Source organism: Oncorhynchus clarkii, chromosome 1 (genome assembly GCF_045791955.1).
Source record: "Oncorhynchus clarkii lewisi isolate Uvic-CL-2024 chromosome 1, UVic_Ocla_1.0, whole genome shotgun sequence".
In the NCBI taxonomy this organism is placed as follows: Eukaryota; Metazoa; Chordata; class Actinopteri; order Salmoniformes; family Salmonidae; genus Oncorhynchus; species Oncorhynchus clarkii.
The window spans coordinates 44,793,276-44,812,339 of record NC_092147.1 but is presented as its reverse complement, the minus strand read 5'-3'; positions in this window follow the sequence as shown (position 1 = coordinate 44,812,339).

Genomic DNA, 19,064 nt, shown 5'->3' with positions numbered 1-19,064 from the left:
ATGGAGCGCTGTGCTGCCTCCACACTCTCCACATACCCTCCGCAGCCATGATGTTTGTTTAAGACATTTAATTAATATCCCCAAACGCCTCAATCGGGACCAAGACCCTACTGTCTTCCTCTTCTTCCCTGTGTTCCCTCTCTACTCACCCCCCCTCTCTCCTTCCCTGCCTTTTCATCTCCCCCTCTCTCTCCCTCTCTCTCTCTCTTTCTCTGTCTCCCTCCCACTCACTCTCCCTCTGTCTGTCTCCGCTCAGTCTGATTGGCAGTATTAGCAATGGGGGTGATTATTATACATGAAGGACAGGGTAACAGTGCCCAGGAGTCATGTGTAAATGAAAAGGCTCCATGCAGTTCTCATCGCGGCGTGATGTGTTAACCATAGCAACTCCTCCAGAGGAACAGTGGATCTCTGGGCCTCTCTAAGAAGTCGCCCTCTTTTTGAAAGCGCATTATCCAACACTCTTCTGACCCTATATGCCCTCCTTTCACTCAACATACCCCTCTGGTATGAACACTGTGGGATCTGTGACTAAACACCCTATATGACTGAGCATGGCAACATGACATGAGGGTCCACCCTTAGGCGATACAAGGCCAGACGACTTCTCACAATTAGTGGGTTTTATTTTAAAGGCCAATTTAGACCGTGACTTGTTTTTCCGTCTTTTATTTACCAAAGGCAGGGAAGCAATCCTAGAGTCATCAGCAGTCTCATGTTATCCTGGGGTTTTAGGCCAGAGGGGGACACTGTCATTTAGACGTTCAGACAGGCGCACACGCCTCGCCTCGCGCCAAACCTGCAGTGCTTTCTAGCTGGGTGTGATGCTCTGAGTGGGCTAATATGGGAGCATTCCTAAGAACGGAAAAGGTCAGGATCTGAGTCACGGTTGGTTTTTTACTTAGATTGCCGCCTCTTCAAGACTATAAATTGGGTTGAAAGCCTAACAGGCGTTTAGGCTTAGAGTAGCGTAGAACTGCATGCATGCAACTATGGTCTTTTTGGTATGTATTGAAGATTCTTTGGTTTTAACATCGAGCAGATATTTTTGAAGAATACAAAACCAAATGAAATGCTGGAACCATTTGATTGTACTAGGTAGTGTATGTGTTATTTATTACATGTCTTACTGTAACACAAGGTTCATTTGAGCTCCGTCTCCTGTGCCACTTGTTTTCTCCGCGTTGCAATCATGATATCTGCGTCTCCCAGTATGTAGGGCAGATCAGTCAAGCAGAGAATATACCGATGCATCTCTTTCTAGGATGATCAAATTCCAACGGCTATTTCTCTTGGTGCCTATTCCCTCCCAACTCCATGTGCACACTTCCCAGCTGGCTGGAAAAGCCCAATCTGTTGGCATGTCTTCGTCCACTACTCTGACCTTCCCACGCGTACCTGTGTGAAAATAAGCCCTGAGCTGACGTCACATGGCAATAGTAATGGCGGATCTTAGACAAACAGGAATAAATGAGGAGAATTACATTCATTATTCTGATAGCGAGTGCAACCTTCAGTCTGTAAATAGCAGCCTTCACCAATTATATGCCAAGAGGCGAGAGTCTGGGCCAGAACGGGCTGAGATATGGACTTCCCCATTTAACTAAATGCCTGGATACTATGTCCTATTAGATGAACTGAAGTGTGTGTGTGGTGGTGGGGGGGGGGGGGGGGGGGGAGAGTCAGTGATGACTATGGACCCATTTGACCCATTCACTGTTTAAAAAAAAAAAACAGAGAAACTCCACCAGAACGAACAGGATCTACAGAACAACAGCCTTTTTAATGAGTGAGTCGGTTCTAACGGCTGTATCCAGGCCGTGGCTGTGAAAAGTCATACAGCATGTAGGTGTCCCTACTTATGAATGTGTAATATATCACCACCCAGTTAGCGAGGAGTTACGTATTCACCGTCAAGTCAGAGCATATCCTTTTCATCCTCCAAATTGGAAAAAGCCCAGCCAAGTCGCAGTGAGCAGCGGAGATGAGAGAGTTAAGTCTCTTGGCTCTATGCGATTTCCCCCCACAGACACCGAGTACGGGGGCATCCATCCGGCCTGTTTCATGTACCACTGTAGCACAGAGGACGCGGAGGAGTGGGAAAATATTTCAGAGGGGGGAAAAAACAACAACAAAGGACTATAAATCCCATGATGCAATAGTAAAACATAGGCTTTGGTTGAATTCAACGTCCTGACCCATCAATATTATCATCTATTATGAACATCTGATTTGTCCAAGATGCTGTTCTCTTTACATCGAAGCATATGTAATAGAGAGTCAGTTGTCACAGTGCCACTGTGGCCCTGAAAGCTTAGTAGCTTTACAAGGCCCTTAGAGAGGGGTTTAGGACGGTCGCCAAAGCTGCAGCTTACACAAATGAAACACAGCAACTCCACAGATGAACACATATTTGGGCAGCCCACTCCTCGCTGCGACTCATCAGACATCACCATCAACATAAAGAGAACACGGCATGAGCAACTCCAACCTGTCGTGAGCATATGCACAACAGGCTCATTTGACTTGCAAACACGACAAGCATGGGTTTTTGCCACCACAGATATAGTTTAGTATCTGGTGATTGAGGTGAAGGGTACATAACATGTTCCTCTCTCTGCACTAGGTTTGTATCCCCCAGGCCTGCTTTATTCAAATCAGCTTGATTTGACTACAATTACTGTAACATCCAAATTAAAATGTCCCATATGCCAAAACATACCTCCAACATTATGCATTGTTTGTCATGTAAATGCGTTCTTGTTTTGTTTTATTCAAGCCTCCAAAATATTTTGCTCGATAATGTAGAGTCATTGTGATGAACAAAGTAAACATTCTATTTGAGAGTTGTTTTTTCTTTACAATATATTGATATACATATATATATATATATATACACACACACACACCTTTAGAGCCATAAACACAGTGTGATCTAAAATTGTAACATTGACAGAGCTTTTACAGTTTTTCCTCAATCACTATATTAAGATGGTGATTTAGAATGGGGTGATTAGGAAGGGGGTGATGTAGAATGGGCTGATGTAGAATGGGCTGATGTAGAATTTTGTGCAGTAGTATTTACTGATTGCCGGAAACAGTGAACACAATGACACATTTCAATGTGTTATATTCTATGAACAAATTACTTTACAGTATTCACTGATGACATTTGTATGTGAAGTTTTGCAAAAGGTGGTCTAAGATCTTCAAGTCAGTTACTAAGGCAAGAAAATGATCTGAAGTTCTGAATATGTATATGAGCAGAACATTTGATCATTGCTGTTCTGCTATAGATAGTGTTAACACATCCAAAAATTGCTTGTGCGCGATTGAGAAAAACTGTAACTTGCACGGTGTGTGCCATGTGTGTGCATGCATGCGTGCAGTGATGAGCGGTAAAGTCGGTGGATGGGGTAAGCACTGGCTACTACCAAAGCAACATTTACTCACAAATAAACCTTGATGAAGCCCAAGTTTACCATACAACAGATACTGTACCTCCAACACGAGAGTGGCATAGACTATTAATCAAAATCGACAAACAATATAATGTAGCCAAGATACATAAGAGATAGCTGCCTCCACACTCTCCACATACCCTCCACAGCCAGGAAGTCCAGGGTCCAGTTGCAGAGGGAGGTGTTCAGTCCCAGGGTACTAAGCTTAGTGATGAGCTTGGAGGGTACTATGGTGTTAAACGCTGAGCTGTAGTCAATGAAAAGCATTCTCACATAGGTGTTCCTCTTGTCCAGGTGGGAGAGGGCATTGTGGAGTGTAATAGAGATTGTGTCATCTGTGGATCTGTTGGGGCTGTATGGGAATTGGGATGGGTCCAGGGTGTCTGGGATGATGGTGGTGATGTGAGCCATGACCAGCCTTTCAAAGTATTTCATGGCTACACATTTGAATGCTAGTCATTTACAGGTTACATTGGCTGCCTTGGACACAGGGACTATGGTGGCCTGCTTGAAACATGTAGGTACTACAGACTGGGTCCTGGAGTGGTTGAAAATGTCAGTGAAGACACCTGCTAGCTGGTCAGTGCATGCTCTGAGTACGCGTCCTGGTAATCTGCCTTGTGAATGTGGCAGCTCACGGCTGGGTTTCCCTTTGTAATCCATGCTAGTTTGCAAGCCCTGCCACATGAACGTCAGAGCCAGCGTAGTAGGATTCAATCTTAGTTCTGTAATGACGCTTTGCCAGTTTGATGGCCCGTCAGAGTTCCTAGCAGGATTTCTAAAAACGTCCGGATTAGTGTCCTGTTCCTTGAAAGCGGCAGCTCTAGCTGTTTGATCAATGTGAATGTTGCCTGTAATCCATGGTTTTTGGTTGGGATATGTACGTACGTTCACTGTGGGGACAACATCGCCGATGCACTTATCAATAAAGCCGATGGCTGATGTGGTAAACTCCTCAATGTTATCAGTTGAATCACACAACATATTCCAGTGTGTGCTAGCGAAACAGCCCTATAGCTCAGCATCCGCTTCATGGGACGATTTCTGTATTGAACATGTCTCTGGTACTTCCTGTTTGTTTTTTCTTGCAAGCAGGAATCAGGAGGATCAGATTTGCCAAAGGGAGGGTGAGGGAGAGCCTTGTATGCGCTTCCGTGTGTCAAGTAAAGGTGATCTAGAGTTATGTTGCCTCTAGTTGCACAGGTGACATGCTGGTAAAAATGAGGTGAAACGGATTTAAGTTTCCCTGCATTAAAATCACCGAACACAAGAAGCCCCTCCTCTGGATGTGCATTTCCTTGTTTGCTTATGACCCTATACAGCTCGTTGAGTGCGGTCTTAGTGCCAACATCAGTTTGTGGTGGTAAATAGACAGCTACGAAAAATACTGATGAAAAATCTCTTGGTAAATAGTACGGTCTGCATCTTATCATGGTATTATAAAAACTCAAGTCTTCCATAAAATTTGAGATTGCACACCAGCTGTTGTTAACGAAGAGACACCCCCCACCCCCTCTCATCTTACCCGAGGCTGCCGTCCGATCTTGACGACGCCTGGAAAAGCCAGTGAGGTGTATATTATACATGTCCTTGTTCAGCCATGACACTGAGAAACATAGGATGTTACAGATGTTCAGGTCCCGTTGATAGGATAGTCTCGAACGGAGCTTGTCCAGCTTGCTCTCTTGGGATTGTGTGTTCGCCAACAAAAGGTATATGCTCGCCGACGTAACCAAATCATGACGCCACCTCGCTTGCCTCTCTTTCGCCGCTGCTTCCGCTTTCGAGTCCAGGGCCTGATCAGGGGTAAATACGACGTCCAAATCGAGGTCAGTGATCGTTGTTCTGATGTCCAGAAGCTGTTTTAGGGCATAGGAAATAATGGCGGAAACAATATGTACAAAAAAAAAGATTAAAAAAAAGATCAGCATAAAAACACACACAAATAGCTGAGTTGGTCAGGAGCCTGTGAGACGGCAGGGCCATCCTTCAAAGTCCGAAAGACAAAGGAACTGATCGTGGACTACAGAAAACAGAGGGCCGAGCACATCCCCATCCACATCCACATCGACGGGGCTGTAAATATGAATTTGTTCTTAACTGACTTTCCTAGTTAAATAAAAAAAAGGACAACGCATTTAGGCCTACCTTTACTTGTAAACGAAGTCCATTCATCTGGTGAACCTCTTGGTGACAGAGTTGTAGAAGTCAAAGCAAAACCCTTTTGTCCATTATTTTATTCTGCATGCACACAGCAGGCCCCAGTCCTGGGAGACATATCCCCAATGCCTACTCCGGTTCCATTTTCACACTGACACAAGTCATTCCCATTACATCCACAAAGCAAAAGTAAATGTCCAAGATGTGTAAAAGTCTGGTAAAAAAAAAGGAATAATTGATAATGACGTTTCAGACAAGTGGACAGTCCAGTACTCAATGTTCGCTTGCCCGGCAGCTAACAATGAGGGATATGGTGGTTGCGTGTCATGGTCACTTCTTGTGTGTAGAGCTCCTGTATGCTGCCTCTGTCTGGTCTTAGCTTTCATTATAGGTTCCACTCTTCACCCTCCAAATGGCGCATTACATTATTCCAACTTGGAACATTTTGTAGGTGCAATAGTGTCCATTTCTCAGGTTGTTTTTGTTCGCTAGCTAGCTTTGTTCAGTTCAAGGGATGCAAGTTCCGTTACGTAGACCAGATCAAATGTGCGCAGTTTCCCATGGTAATACCTACACAACATGTTTAGGCAATATGAATGCGCAAAATATGAAATCGGCTCAATGCAACAAATGAATCTTCAAGCTAGGCAAAGCAGCGATGCCTATGCTTACCCTGTCCATTAACCGTGACTGGACTCAGGAACGGCTGTGCCCTCAACGATTTGAACCTATTTGAATGTCTGGAAAGGAAGGCAATGAATACCCGAGGACATGTTCTGAGGTTTTGATGCAGTTTTAGCAAAGTTTTAAAAAAAATTGCATAAAAACCACTAGAATTGTTGAGAAAAAAAAACATTAGATATAAAAACAGCTATTTTTTATTAGATTATTACAGGGTTGGCACTGCCTACCTTGCCTACCCTGACTGCACATCATTGCGTATTACAAGAGGCTAGTGGCACCTGAATGAGGGAGAACTGGCTCGTGTTAATGACTGTAGCGCGAAATAAGTGGAATGGTATTAAATACATCAAACACATGGTTTTCTGACATTTAATGCAAATGGCCGTTCCGGCCATTATTATGAGCAGTTCTCCCCTTAGCCTCCTCCTGTAGTGTGTGTGTGTGTGCGTGTGTGTGTGTGTGTGCGTGCGCGTGTGCGTGCGTGCGTGCGTGCGTGTGTGTGTGTGTGTGTGTGTGTGTGCGTATCTGTGGCTAGTTTGCATGCACTGTTGTGCATTCGTGAGAGAGAGAGAGAGCGAGAGAGCGTTTTTATGTATGTGTGTGTGCGTGTTGTCAGTGGTTTATTTTAAAGTAATATCCAGCAAGTAAAGGCAAGTTGAAACACGCAACTTTCTTCCAGACCAAACACGGACATGTTTTACTTAAAACACCTTTACCACAATAATTCCTATATGTATTGAACTGCACACTAACTGACACACAACTCCATACACTTAATAAATGCTTAACCCACACTGGATTCCGACCCAAGTACAGGTGCCCTGACATAAACCACTGTAGGGTTTCACACTCGTCCTCAGTGCAGTTAGTAATTACACTCATCACTCCAGGTCTCTGACAAAGACTAACACTGCTCTCATGTGGTTGGGAAAGAGCAACTGCAACACAGTATTTTCTCAGAGCAAGAGATAGAGGTTTTTCCAGGGTTCTTTTGTGGCGGGCCTTTATGTGCCTGTGTGTTAGTGGAGGCTTGGCCCCTACAGTGGTCCTAGCTAGCAGAGTGTTGGAAATCCCCTGGGGGGATTGATGTGCCTTCCGAGGGGGACAGCTGAGACCTCCCAGAGACAGAGAGGAGAGGGAGAGGGGGGTTCTGGGAGGAGGTGGCTCAGTACTAGGGCTCAGGATCCTGCTGAGCTGGAGGCTGAAGGATGGAGGGATGGACGGAACAGGGAGGAGGGAGGAGGGGGGGGGGGGGCCAATTCCAACTTAGCCTTGGGGACAACAACCACAACAACAACTGTCTTACACACTGAACTGACATACATATGGTAAGAAACAACAGCACGCACACACACATACACCTACAAGTACACACACATGCACACAGTTATAGAGTAATACACACGCATTATAAATCATACCAGTAGCCATTCATACAATAAAAAACCTGTTCATACATTTTTTTCTGCTTTTAACCAACCGTATTTGCAATAGTAGTATCCTTGAATAAAGACAACACACATCCAAATGACAATTACAAACCTAAAGCAACCAAACAACCTAGCCCTGGCTCATAGCCAATACGCCTCTCATTGTGTGTCTGTCCACCAGCACCTTAGCTTCTGTTCCCCGCTGACTGTTTCCCTGGCCGCTCGCCTCCTCTTCACTTTGTTTATATCATACATCTCCTTGTTGAGGCTAATCTCTTGTTAATGTGATACCTCTGACAGTTCATAAATCAGACAAACAGCGCAGCATGTGACTCTGAACCTTCCCAGGTAGTGGCCAATGGCTGTCTGTGGCTGCTGTCTGTAGAGTGATGGATGTGCCCCTGAAATGTGATACTCTGCTGGGTAGTTTTCACTTGGCTCTGTACAAACACACTCCACACGTTTAGGGCTACTCATTCCTGATCCAAACCATCCGTTTTATGCTCATGGGGCTTTCATTCTATAAGGGAAATATACAATAAACACCAATTGAGAAAGACATTTACACTGTAAATTACTGGATGAGTTTATGATAATCTGTCGGTTCCAATCGCTATTATAAAAAATATATAATTTATTTCAAGTCCTGGCACTAGGTGGCGCTGTGAGTTGGCAATTATAGCCCCATCAGTCAATATAAGTCCCTTCTATTTACAATGGATGGGAAAACAACGGGTAAAATGTGATGATGTGCTTTTCACCACTAGAGAGAGCTATTGCATATATTTTAAAGATTTTCTTTAACAATTTTTCAGAAAATACATTTTTACAAAGGACGTGAGAACCATGCCCTCTCAGGTACTGTATTATTTAAATCAGATTTCAGCTAATTCTCCTCTCCACATATTTTACAGCACTTTTTCAGAATCACTTTTTCTTTTTAAATGTATTGCACAAATATATATACATATATATTGTACAACCTGCTGTTGGAACATGTGCACATACAGTCAGGTCAATAATAATTGGCACGCTTATTAAAATGAGCAAAAAAGACTGTATAAAATAAATCATGCAAATACTAAGCTGTATTGTATGATCCCCCCAAAATTACATTATACCCAATTATCATTCTTGAGTAAAAGTAAAGACACCTTAATAGAAAATGACTCAAGTAAAAGTGAGTCACCCAGTAAAAAAACACTTGAGTAAAAGTTTTAAAGTATTTTGTTTTAATAGTAAATTAAGTTTCTAAAATATACTTAAGTATCAAAAATTAAAGTAAAAGTACAAATTATTTAAAATTCGTCATATTAAGCAAACCAGACGGCACAATTGTCTTGTTTTTTTTTTAAATTTATGGATAGCCAGGGTCACACTCAGACATAATTTACAAACAAAGCATTTGTGTTTGGTGAGTCTGCCAAATCAGTGGCAGTAGGGGTTCAAGCTGTAGAACTCAGTTTCTACATTTGAATATAAAAATGGATTTTATTAAAAAAACTATGCTACATTTGATCTCTGGGACACTCAGGATGACAAATCAGAGCAAACTTACTGAACGTAAGTACATTATTTACCTTCAGAGATGAATGTATTATTTATCATGATAAAAGTGTTTTGTTGTTGTACATTCTCCTAAAGCAATAGCATGGTATTTTTTTTCAATCTAATATCTACTGTAAATTGGACAATGCAGTTAGATGAACAATAATTTAAGCTTTTTGCCTGTATAAGACATGTCTATGTCCTGGAAAGTTGGCTGTTACTTACAATGTCATTCTAGTCACATTAGCGCACCCTAGCAACAACCGTCCCGGTTTAGGGACACCGATCCCGTAGAGGTTTTAACGCGTTTTTACTTTAGTACTTTACGACACTCCAATTCTATTATTTTAAACTATGATAAAGATATTCGAACTAATCAAATTTTCCTCTGAAAAAGATAGGGGTCAAAGTTATAGGCACCCCTTCAATACCTTTCAACCCCTCATCTTGCAAGGATAATGACTTAGCCTTTTTTTGTGTGTGTGCATTGTTCAGTGGCCAAACTTTTTAGATAATGGGGTTATTTTCTGCATATGCATCCTTATTTCGACCCCACACCAACCACCACTTGGCCAAAGAGCTCTATTTTCATGTCATCTGACCATTGCACCGGTTTCAATCCAAGTGCCAATACCCTTTAGTAAACTCCAGGCATTTACATTTGTTGGATCACATTAAAATAGAGCTCACGCTAGTAGTGGGTTTGGCATCAAAATAAGCATGCATAGGCTGAAAAGAACTCATTTTGTAAAATATGTTGGTGGATCTTTGATTTTATGGGGCTATTTTGCTTCCAGTGGCCCTGGGGACCTTGTTAAGGTCACCGGCATCATGAACTTTACCCAGTACCATGACATTTTAGACAAAAACCTGGTTGCCTCTACCAGGAAGATATTCCAGCAAAACAATAACCCCAACCAAGCACACATCATAATCCACAAATAAATGTTTAATTGACCACAAAATCAACATTTTGCAATTGCCGTCTCATTCTCCGGACGTGAACCCCATTGAAAATGAAATTGAAGAGGGCAGTCCCTAAGCGCAGACAAAGAATATCAAGGATCTGGAAAGATTGTGTATGGAGGAATGGTCTAAGATCCCTCCCAATGTGTTCCCCAATGTCATAAAACATTTTAGAAAGTTTGGCGGTTTTCAGTTATGAAACATCAGCAAATTGATGAATCAATTCCGCAAATTACTTTTTTTTATACTTGCACTTCCTGTACGCCTACAGATAATCACTCAGAATCTCGAGACCCAGTCAAATGTTTTATCTGACCATTAATCATAAAATATTTGTTTAATCTATTTATAGGTTCCGCTTGATGTTTTTATAAGATTTCATCACCCAAGAGAACACATCTAGGCTAGTTTATGTTTTTATTATGTGAAATATTTCCCATCTCTGTTAATACACCATGGACCGGATAAGGCAAAAAAAAAAAGAGTGTTTCACTTTCTAAATAAACGTATTGTTCTTAATCTTTTGGACTATCTCCTTGGAACTAATGAAACTCCACACGAACCGCTGTAGCAGAATCTAGATAGGCCATAACCCATATATTTCGGGGCCCGTCTCCCTTAGGTACTGGAACATGACACGGGAGTGGATATATCTGTCCTTTATTTACTGAGACCCCACCATCATTGTTGATATACTATATTCACATGTAAGGCTTTACATGATTTCATCCCCTTTTTATAACACGGAACACTGGGAAATAATCCATTCAGGAATGTTCTCTTCTATCCCACTTTTCATTCCGATCATATATTCTTCCCCGTTCTATTTCAAGAAACAACAGAGTTCATTTTACAACAGTGCTGAGAGAATAGCGCTGCGTGAGGGAGAACAACTTTTTTTGTGTGTGTGGTGAACTCACTGCATCAGATGAAGTCATTCGTCAGAGGAAAGTTGGTGCCACAGTGAAGGACCTGAGAAGGACCAGCACCCACCAGTCTGAGAGAGGAAGAGCCATGCCTGAGCAGAAAAAAGGCATTTAAATCAAACCTCCTTTCTCTGATCACTCTGTTCCCTTCTCTTAGACCAGGGGCGATGAATTATCAGACAGTGTGTGTGCAGTAACCTGGCTCTCTTCTCTCCTGAGTCCTGCCATCTAAATGGTTACGTTAACTGACACTTTCAGGGGCCACTGGAGAGGTGCACCCAAAGCACCTCACCCTCTTCACTCTGTGGTGCAGCTGCAGCACTGACCTCTCTAAAGCACTTTATGTCATCTCCTGTGTGTTTGCTTTCTTCTGTCAGCCTGTTTTACTGTGTGGAACAGGGCAGACCCCCTCATCACCCTTAACTCACAGGACAGGCTTGCAGAGCAGCTCTGCTTGGTCCTGAAACAGAGATGTGCACTTCCAACATTAAACCAAACATTCCATCACATATACTGTTTCAGCTTCTAGTCCAAGTTGAGGGTATGAGTCCACTGTTGTGCCTCTCCATGTGTTTCACAATGTTCTGCAGATTTTGACACACTGACTTCATGTCCACTTCTTAGTTCAACCCTAACCCTCTACCCTAACCCTCAACCCTAACCCTAACCCTAGTTCATGTCCATATCCTGGTTCAACCCAAACCCTTAACCCTAACCCTCGTTCATGTCCATATCCTGGTTCAACCCTGACCCTGGCCTCAACCCTAACCCTACCCCTTGACATTAGAAGTACTACAGGGCAGCTCTTTTTATTCTGGTAGGAGTTTGAAGTGGCCTGTGGGACCCTTTCCCCTAGCCACTCTGGCTGGTTTTGAAGTGTTCATTGTTAACTATAGGTTTTTGGTCTAGTGTTCCTTCTTAACCTCTCTAGGGTACTTGGGACGCTCACATCCCACCTGACCAACATCCAGTGAAAGTGCAGGGCACCAAATTCAAACAACAAAAATCTCATAATTAAAATTCCTCAACCATACATGTATTATACACCAGTTTAAAGATAAATCCCACCACAGTGTCCGATTTCAAGGCTTTACGACAAAAGCATATCATGCAATTATGTTAGTTCAGTACCAAGAAGAAAAAGAAACGCGCACCTATTTAGGCGAGGTGCTGGCTAGCGGAGTAGAAAACTTGAAAATAAAGGAGAATTTTTAATCCAAATTAATCCATATTTAATATCCAATATCCAAGGCAGCCAAGCTGTCTTCATCAGGGTATAATCAAAAACACTGCGGGATGACTCGTTTATATAGTGTCAAAAGATGCACAGGTGTCTGTAATCATGGCCAAGAGTGGCCTAATATCATTGGTTAATTCTCAAATATTAAAATGGCATACAAAGAACAGCATACAAAAAACAAATGGATAGCATACGATCATAAATTCATTCAAGACTACACAAGCTTACAAACAATTACAATGGCAAAGTCACAATAATCACAAAAATGGCTTCAGATCAGTCTACGTTGAGACAGAAGGGAGCAAGGGTCTTTACGTTAAAGATTCAGGCAGCCTCTCGTTTTAACAATAAATTATCAAGGTCCCCCCCTCTCCTAGGGAAGGTGACAAGTTCGATGCCAATGTAACGCAGAGACAAAATCAAGTGGCCTGCCTCCAAAAAGTGGGCCACAACTGGGTAAGTCAAGTTTTTGCACCTGATGGTGCTACGATGCTCTGAGATACGTACTTTTAATTTGCGCTTTGTTTTACCCACATCATTTTTACCACAAGAACAAGTTATAAGATAAATAACTGCCTTAGTGGAGCACGTAATAAGGAGGATCTTTGAAGGATCTACATTTATAAGTGCCATTGCATTGAGCACAGCCATTACACTTGTAATTTCCATCCAGTAGGGGTGCAAATAGACGCTGTTCAGGAATATCTTGGGGTGGTAAATCAGTGTACCAATTGGTCTCTGAGATTTCTGCCCCGCGAGAATACAGAATTACAACCAAGGGAAGGTTCGAAAACACATTACCGAGACAATCATCGGATTTCAGATCAGTGCCTAGTCACAAAAAAACAGCAATTTTTCCAGCCAAAGGGAGGAGTCACAGAAAGCAGAAAGAGAGAGAAAATTAATCACTAACCTTTGATGATCTTCATCAGATGGTACTCATAGGACTTCATGTTACACAATACATGTATGTTTTGTTCGATAAAGTTCATATTTATATCCAAAAATCTCTGTTTACATTGGCGCATTGTTATGTTTTGCCTCCAAAACATCCGGTGAAAGTGCAGAGAGCCACATCAATTTACAGAAATACTCATCATAAATGTTGATTAAAATACAACTGTTATGCATGGAATTAAAGATATACTTCTCCTTAATGCAACCTCTGTGTCAGATTTCAAAAAAGCTTTACGGAAAAACCACAACGTGGAATAATCTGAGTACAGCGCTCAGAGACCAAAACAAGCAATATAGATACTCGCCATGTTATGGAGTCAACAAAAGTCAGAAATAGCATTATAAATATTCACTTACCTTTAATGATCTTCATCAGAATGCACTACCAGGAATCTCAGTTCCACAATATGTGTTAGTTTTGTTCAATAAAGTCAATCATTTATGTCCAAATATCTCCTTTTTGTTCGCGCATTTAGTACAGTAATCCAAATGCGCAGGCACTAGGTCCAGACAAAGTCAAAAAAGTTATATTACAGTTCGTAGAAACATGTCAAGCGATGTATTTAGGATGTTTTTATCATAAATTATCATTCATGTTTCAACTGGAGAATTCCTTTGTCTTTAGAAATGAAAGGGAACGGAGCTAACTCTCACGGGCGCACGCCTGACTGAGCACATGGCCTTCTGGCAGACCCATGACTCAATCAGCTCTCATTCTCTCCCCCTTTACAGTAGAGGCCTGAAACAAGGTTCTAAAGACTGTTGACATCTAGTGGAAGCATTAAGAAGTGCAAAATGACCCCACAGACACTGTATATTGGATAGGCTAAGACTTGAAAACCTACAAACCTCAGATTTCCCACTTCCTGGTTGGATTGTTTCTCATGTTTTTGCCTGCCATATGAGTTCTGTTATACTCATAGATATAATTTAAACAGTTTTAGAAACTTCAGAGTGTTTTCTATCCAAATATAACATGCATATCCTAGCATCTGGGCCTGAGTAGCAGGCAGTTTACTCTGGGCACGCTTTTCATCCGGATGTGAAAATACTGCCCCCTACCCTAGAGAAGTTTTAACTATAGGTGTTTTGGTTTGGTCTGGTGTTCCTTGTTAACTATAGGTGTTTTGGTTTGTTCTGGTCTTCCTTGTTAACTATAGGTGTTTTGAGTTGACCTAGGATGTCATATGCACCCCTTACCTAACCCTATATTCCTGTGCACTTCCTGGTTTAATCACAACCTTATAGCCTCCATACTAACCCTAGGTAACTGTAACTAATGTGTATCAATTAGTATTTACAATAATTACAGTGTAATATGAAACACAGTAATAAGGTCACTGTAATGTAGTGCAACCAAAATCCTCTGTATTCTTTATTCAGAATTGGTGCAGCACTGTTGGCGGGTTTTCGGAGAGAATGCCAAGCTTGTGCAAAGCTGTCATCAAGGCAATGGCTGGCTACTTTGAAGAATCTCAGATATAAAATATACTTTGATTTGTTTAACACTTTTTTGGTTACTACGTGATTCCATATGTGTTATTTCATAGTTTTGATGTCTTCAGTATTATTCTACAATGTAGAAAATAGTAAAAAATAAAGAAAAGCCCTTGAATGAGTAGGTGTGTCCAAACATTTGACTGGTACTGTACATATCTCTATTTCACAGCCGTGACTGATTACAATGCTATGATATCAAAGAGGCACTACACAACTACAGTTTAAGGCTCAACTAGCTACATTCCCCCCTTTCCAGAGCCACCTTCCCCGGCCCCGCCTTGGCCCATGTCTCTGACAGGCAGCAGGAGCTGAAGGAATGCAGCCTCCAGAGGAACAGGCCGCACTCTGCTTCGCGCTGAGTCGTACCAGGGCCCAAACATCTACAGTATCATCTCCTACCATTACAGCATTACCCTAGAGGCCTGCGCAACACCAAGACTCACTAGCTCATTTACTCTTGTTTCTTTCTTTCTTTCCCTCTCTCTCTCGCTCTCTCTCTCTCTCTCTCTCTCTACTCTCACTGTCTCTCCTCTCAATTCAATTCAATTCAATTAAATGTGCTTTATTGGCATGATGTAACAATGTACATATTGCCAAAGCTTTCTTTGGATATTTACAAAATGAAAATAATAAGAATCAAAATAGTCAACGGGACAACAGTAACAACAATAACCAAGGGTCAAAATAACCATACATTGGACATAACAATAAGCATATTGTCACGCCCTGACCCTAAGAGAGCCGTTTTATTTCTCTATGTTGGCCGGGTATGGTTCTCAATCAGGGACAGCTGTCTATCATTGTCTCTGATTGGGAATCATACTTAGGTAGCCCTTTTTCCCTCCTTTCAGTGTGGGTAGTTAACTTTGTTTGTGGCACTTTGCCCTGTTAAGCTTCACGGTCGTTTTGTATTGTTTATTGTTTTTGTTGGCGACATTATCAAATAAAGGAAAATGTACGCTCACCACACTGCACCTTGGTCTACTTCCCATGACGATCGTGACACATACAGTAGAGGACATGTGCAGGTTGATTTGTCTGTCAGACACTGTCCCTCATCTTATGGCAAGCAGCAATGTAGTGCGCTGCCAACCCACAGCTCTCTGGGTCCTCCCCCAACAGGACGGGGAGCCTACTCTTATCAGAGAGGTATTTGAAACCTTGAATAAGGGTTTCAAATTTGGGGAAATGACACTCTCTAATTCTTTTATATTTTTGACACTTTGTCAGGAAATGCAGCTCTGTCTCATGTTCTGCTGTTGCACAGCCTTTTCTCTACAGGGAGCCAGGTTTTCCTGTGTCAACCCTTCTCAATGGCAAGGCTGTGCTCACTGAGCCTGTACTTTATCAAGGTTTTTCTAAGGTTTTGATCAGTAACCATGGTCAAATAAATAAAATAAAATCTCTCTCTCTCTCTCTCTCTCTCTCTCTCTCGCTCTCTCTCACTCTCTCCAGCTTTCCCTCTCTCCTCATTGGTTCACTTGTTCCTGTGAAGGATTTATAGCTGTGATTTGGCTCAGCTTACTGACTGCCTGCTGAGAAAAAATATGGGATTTGAGTGTTATTAACGATTTCACTTTTCCATTCTATCTTCAGTGAAGCATTTCTCATAATCATAATAGGATTTAAGTGCGTTATAAACAATGGAATAAATAGCATTTTACTCAAACACTTCTGCATGTGCTTGTGTTTGATCAGCCCTCTCCTGTTTGTTATAGGGGAAGAGCTTCTATAAATTGCAGGTAAGGCAGTGTTTAGTTGCCATTGCTTGTGAAAATGGTATTTGCGTAGTGCGCTAAGGAACTCCCATTGCATTGTGGCCCATAAACCCAGGAGCGTCCCAGGAGCATCCTCAAGCATCCACAGATGATTTGTAATCAAGTAAGGTTAATTAAGGAGGCTAGAGCTACGAAACGACTCTGACCCCAAGGTGATGTTACAGGTTCTGTTTATGCACTCCATTGCCATGCAGGTTGGAGTGCACATGTCTTTGGGATAAGTGAATGTGGTTGGGGGTGAGAAGTGTAACTCCATGAGATTTACAACTCACCTATCCTCTCCACCCTCCTCGGGTCAGATTCTCAGCAGCGGGCTTTAAGCCGCCCGACGGCCGACAGACTCCTCTGGTCTCACTGCCTATCCCCCAAAATAAACAAACCGATCAGACGCTGAGTGCCTAAGACCTTACACATTCCCTCCTGTGTCTTTATTTATTTATCGCCCGTTTCCCTGTTAATCTTGTCAAATGAGAGGCTCGACGAAGAGGCTGAGACTGGCTCAACTGGTCTAGGTGGTAAACGTGTCAGCGTCGCGGCAGGCTGTTTTGGCCAGCAGAGCAGCGAAGCGGCTAAGGGCTTATCAGGATGGAATCACCCAACCAGCACTTTACAAGCTCAACACACCAACCACACACACACTGGTCACACCCTAACATCACCTATCGGACTTGAATTAATGCTTTTTGTGCGTTTAATAAGGTCACTATTATATATAAAGGGATGTAATATAATATATCGTTGTTGATATAATTAGAATGGTTGAGTGTGACGAAAATAGGATGGAGATCAGGTTTGAAATTGTATAAGCTCTGAACAGCGTCCGTATCAGCTGAATAGTTTGCATAACAGCCGTTGGGATGAGGATGGTTAATATTTAACTGTTGATGTGTATTATTCCCGCATCGCTGGACACAGCGCCACGGCTTTTGCATTCTGAAAAAGAGTGCATTACGAAAGAGGGATTTCAAAGTTGTAGGAACATGGGGCATCTATTTGGCGACATCAAATGTACACTATAATGTTTGTGCATGTTTTTTTTTCAGATATCAGTTCATTGTTCGGTTTGTTTGGGTCAACTGACACAGAGGAGCACTCTCTCTGACCTGAACCTAAAGCCAATCTCTTGTCTTTATCAACAGTCACTCAGAATCGTCCCGAGTTATGGACCAGAGGCTTGAAGGTGTTTGCGTTTTCTTCACTACTTTAATGTGTTTCATATACCGTACATCTCTTGTCTGCTAAACTGGAAGAGTAGCGCATCTGAAGACCATAGGGTAGTCATGCAAACATGTTAATGACCTTTTATGATGAAGGTAAACCTCATGAACAACGTCTTCAGAAATAACACTAAAGGCCATTCATGCCGTGTATAAAGTACGGCAAAGTTGGCCTGCGATAGTACACTACACTAACGTCAAACGCATCCAATCCCATTCAACCCTGTCCTCCTAGAAAGTCCCACATTTGTCTAAAAGGAACGTACCAAGTGGAGGGTTTTCATACAGCCTCTATTGTGACGATTGCAAGTGGACCGCATTAAAGTTACAAAAAACAGCCACCTCTCTTCAAAGGCCGTGGAGCCGGGCCATGGAGCAGAAATCTGGGACAGAGATTAACCACTGTCACTCTTGAGATATAGCGGGGGATTTTTTTTTTTACGTGACTAATAGGGTGGAGAGTCAAGCTGATTTACGGAACGCTGGGGCCAAGCGAATAGCTAAAGAAGAGGATGGCCACAACAATATTCTCTCAACGTGGTCAAACACCATCCGATACATTTAGGCGGCATCCGCATCACTGATGTTTTGACGGTGTCAGAGGTGGACCTGCGTCAGAGCTGTCAACTCCACAAGGGTCTCGCCGGTCTTATACCTAAAGCGGACATTACCATTGGAATCTGCACCTCCATTAAGATGATAGAAACCCTCATTATTTAGTTGAATGATTTTTCAATTTGAGTGTAATAGAGCTCGCCCGCTTATAGTCCTAAAAACGGAAGTGAGTTATCTCTGGTTCATTCAGCCATTCCTATGGGGAAAATGTATAGGGCAAGAGTAGGGTTTTGGGATAAACTCCGAAAATAAGGTCTGAGGTTATTAACACAGGCTTAGGAGATCTTTTATGTTTTGGTTCTATGAGATAATAACAGTCTGTTAACATGACCTTTGTGAATTATGAAGCCTTTATGTGTTTTTTTTTTGACTGCATAAATGCTTCAAGGTTCACAAAAGGTGAAGTTAGCTGATGAAGATAATCTGATTGAACAAAAAGTACAAGATCTCCTAAGCCTGTGTTTACCACGGACCTTATTTTCGGCATTTATCCAGAAACGGCATTCATTTCCCATTAAAGGCTTTGTCCAGCGAACGACGGAGGAGTTAGTGCCTACAAAAAGACACCATTACTATTTGTCT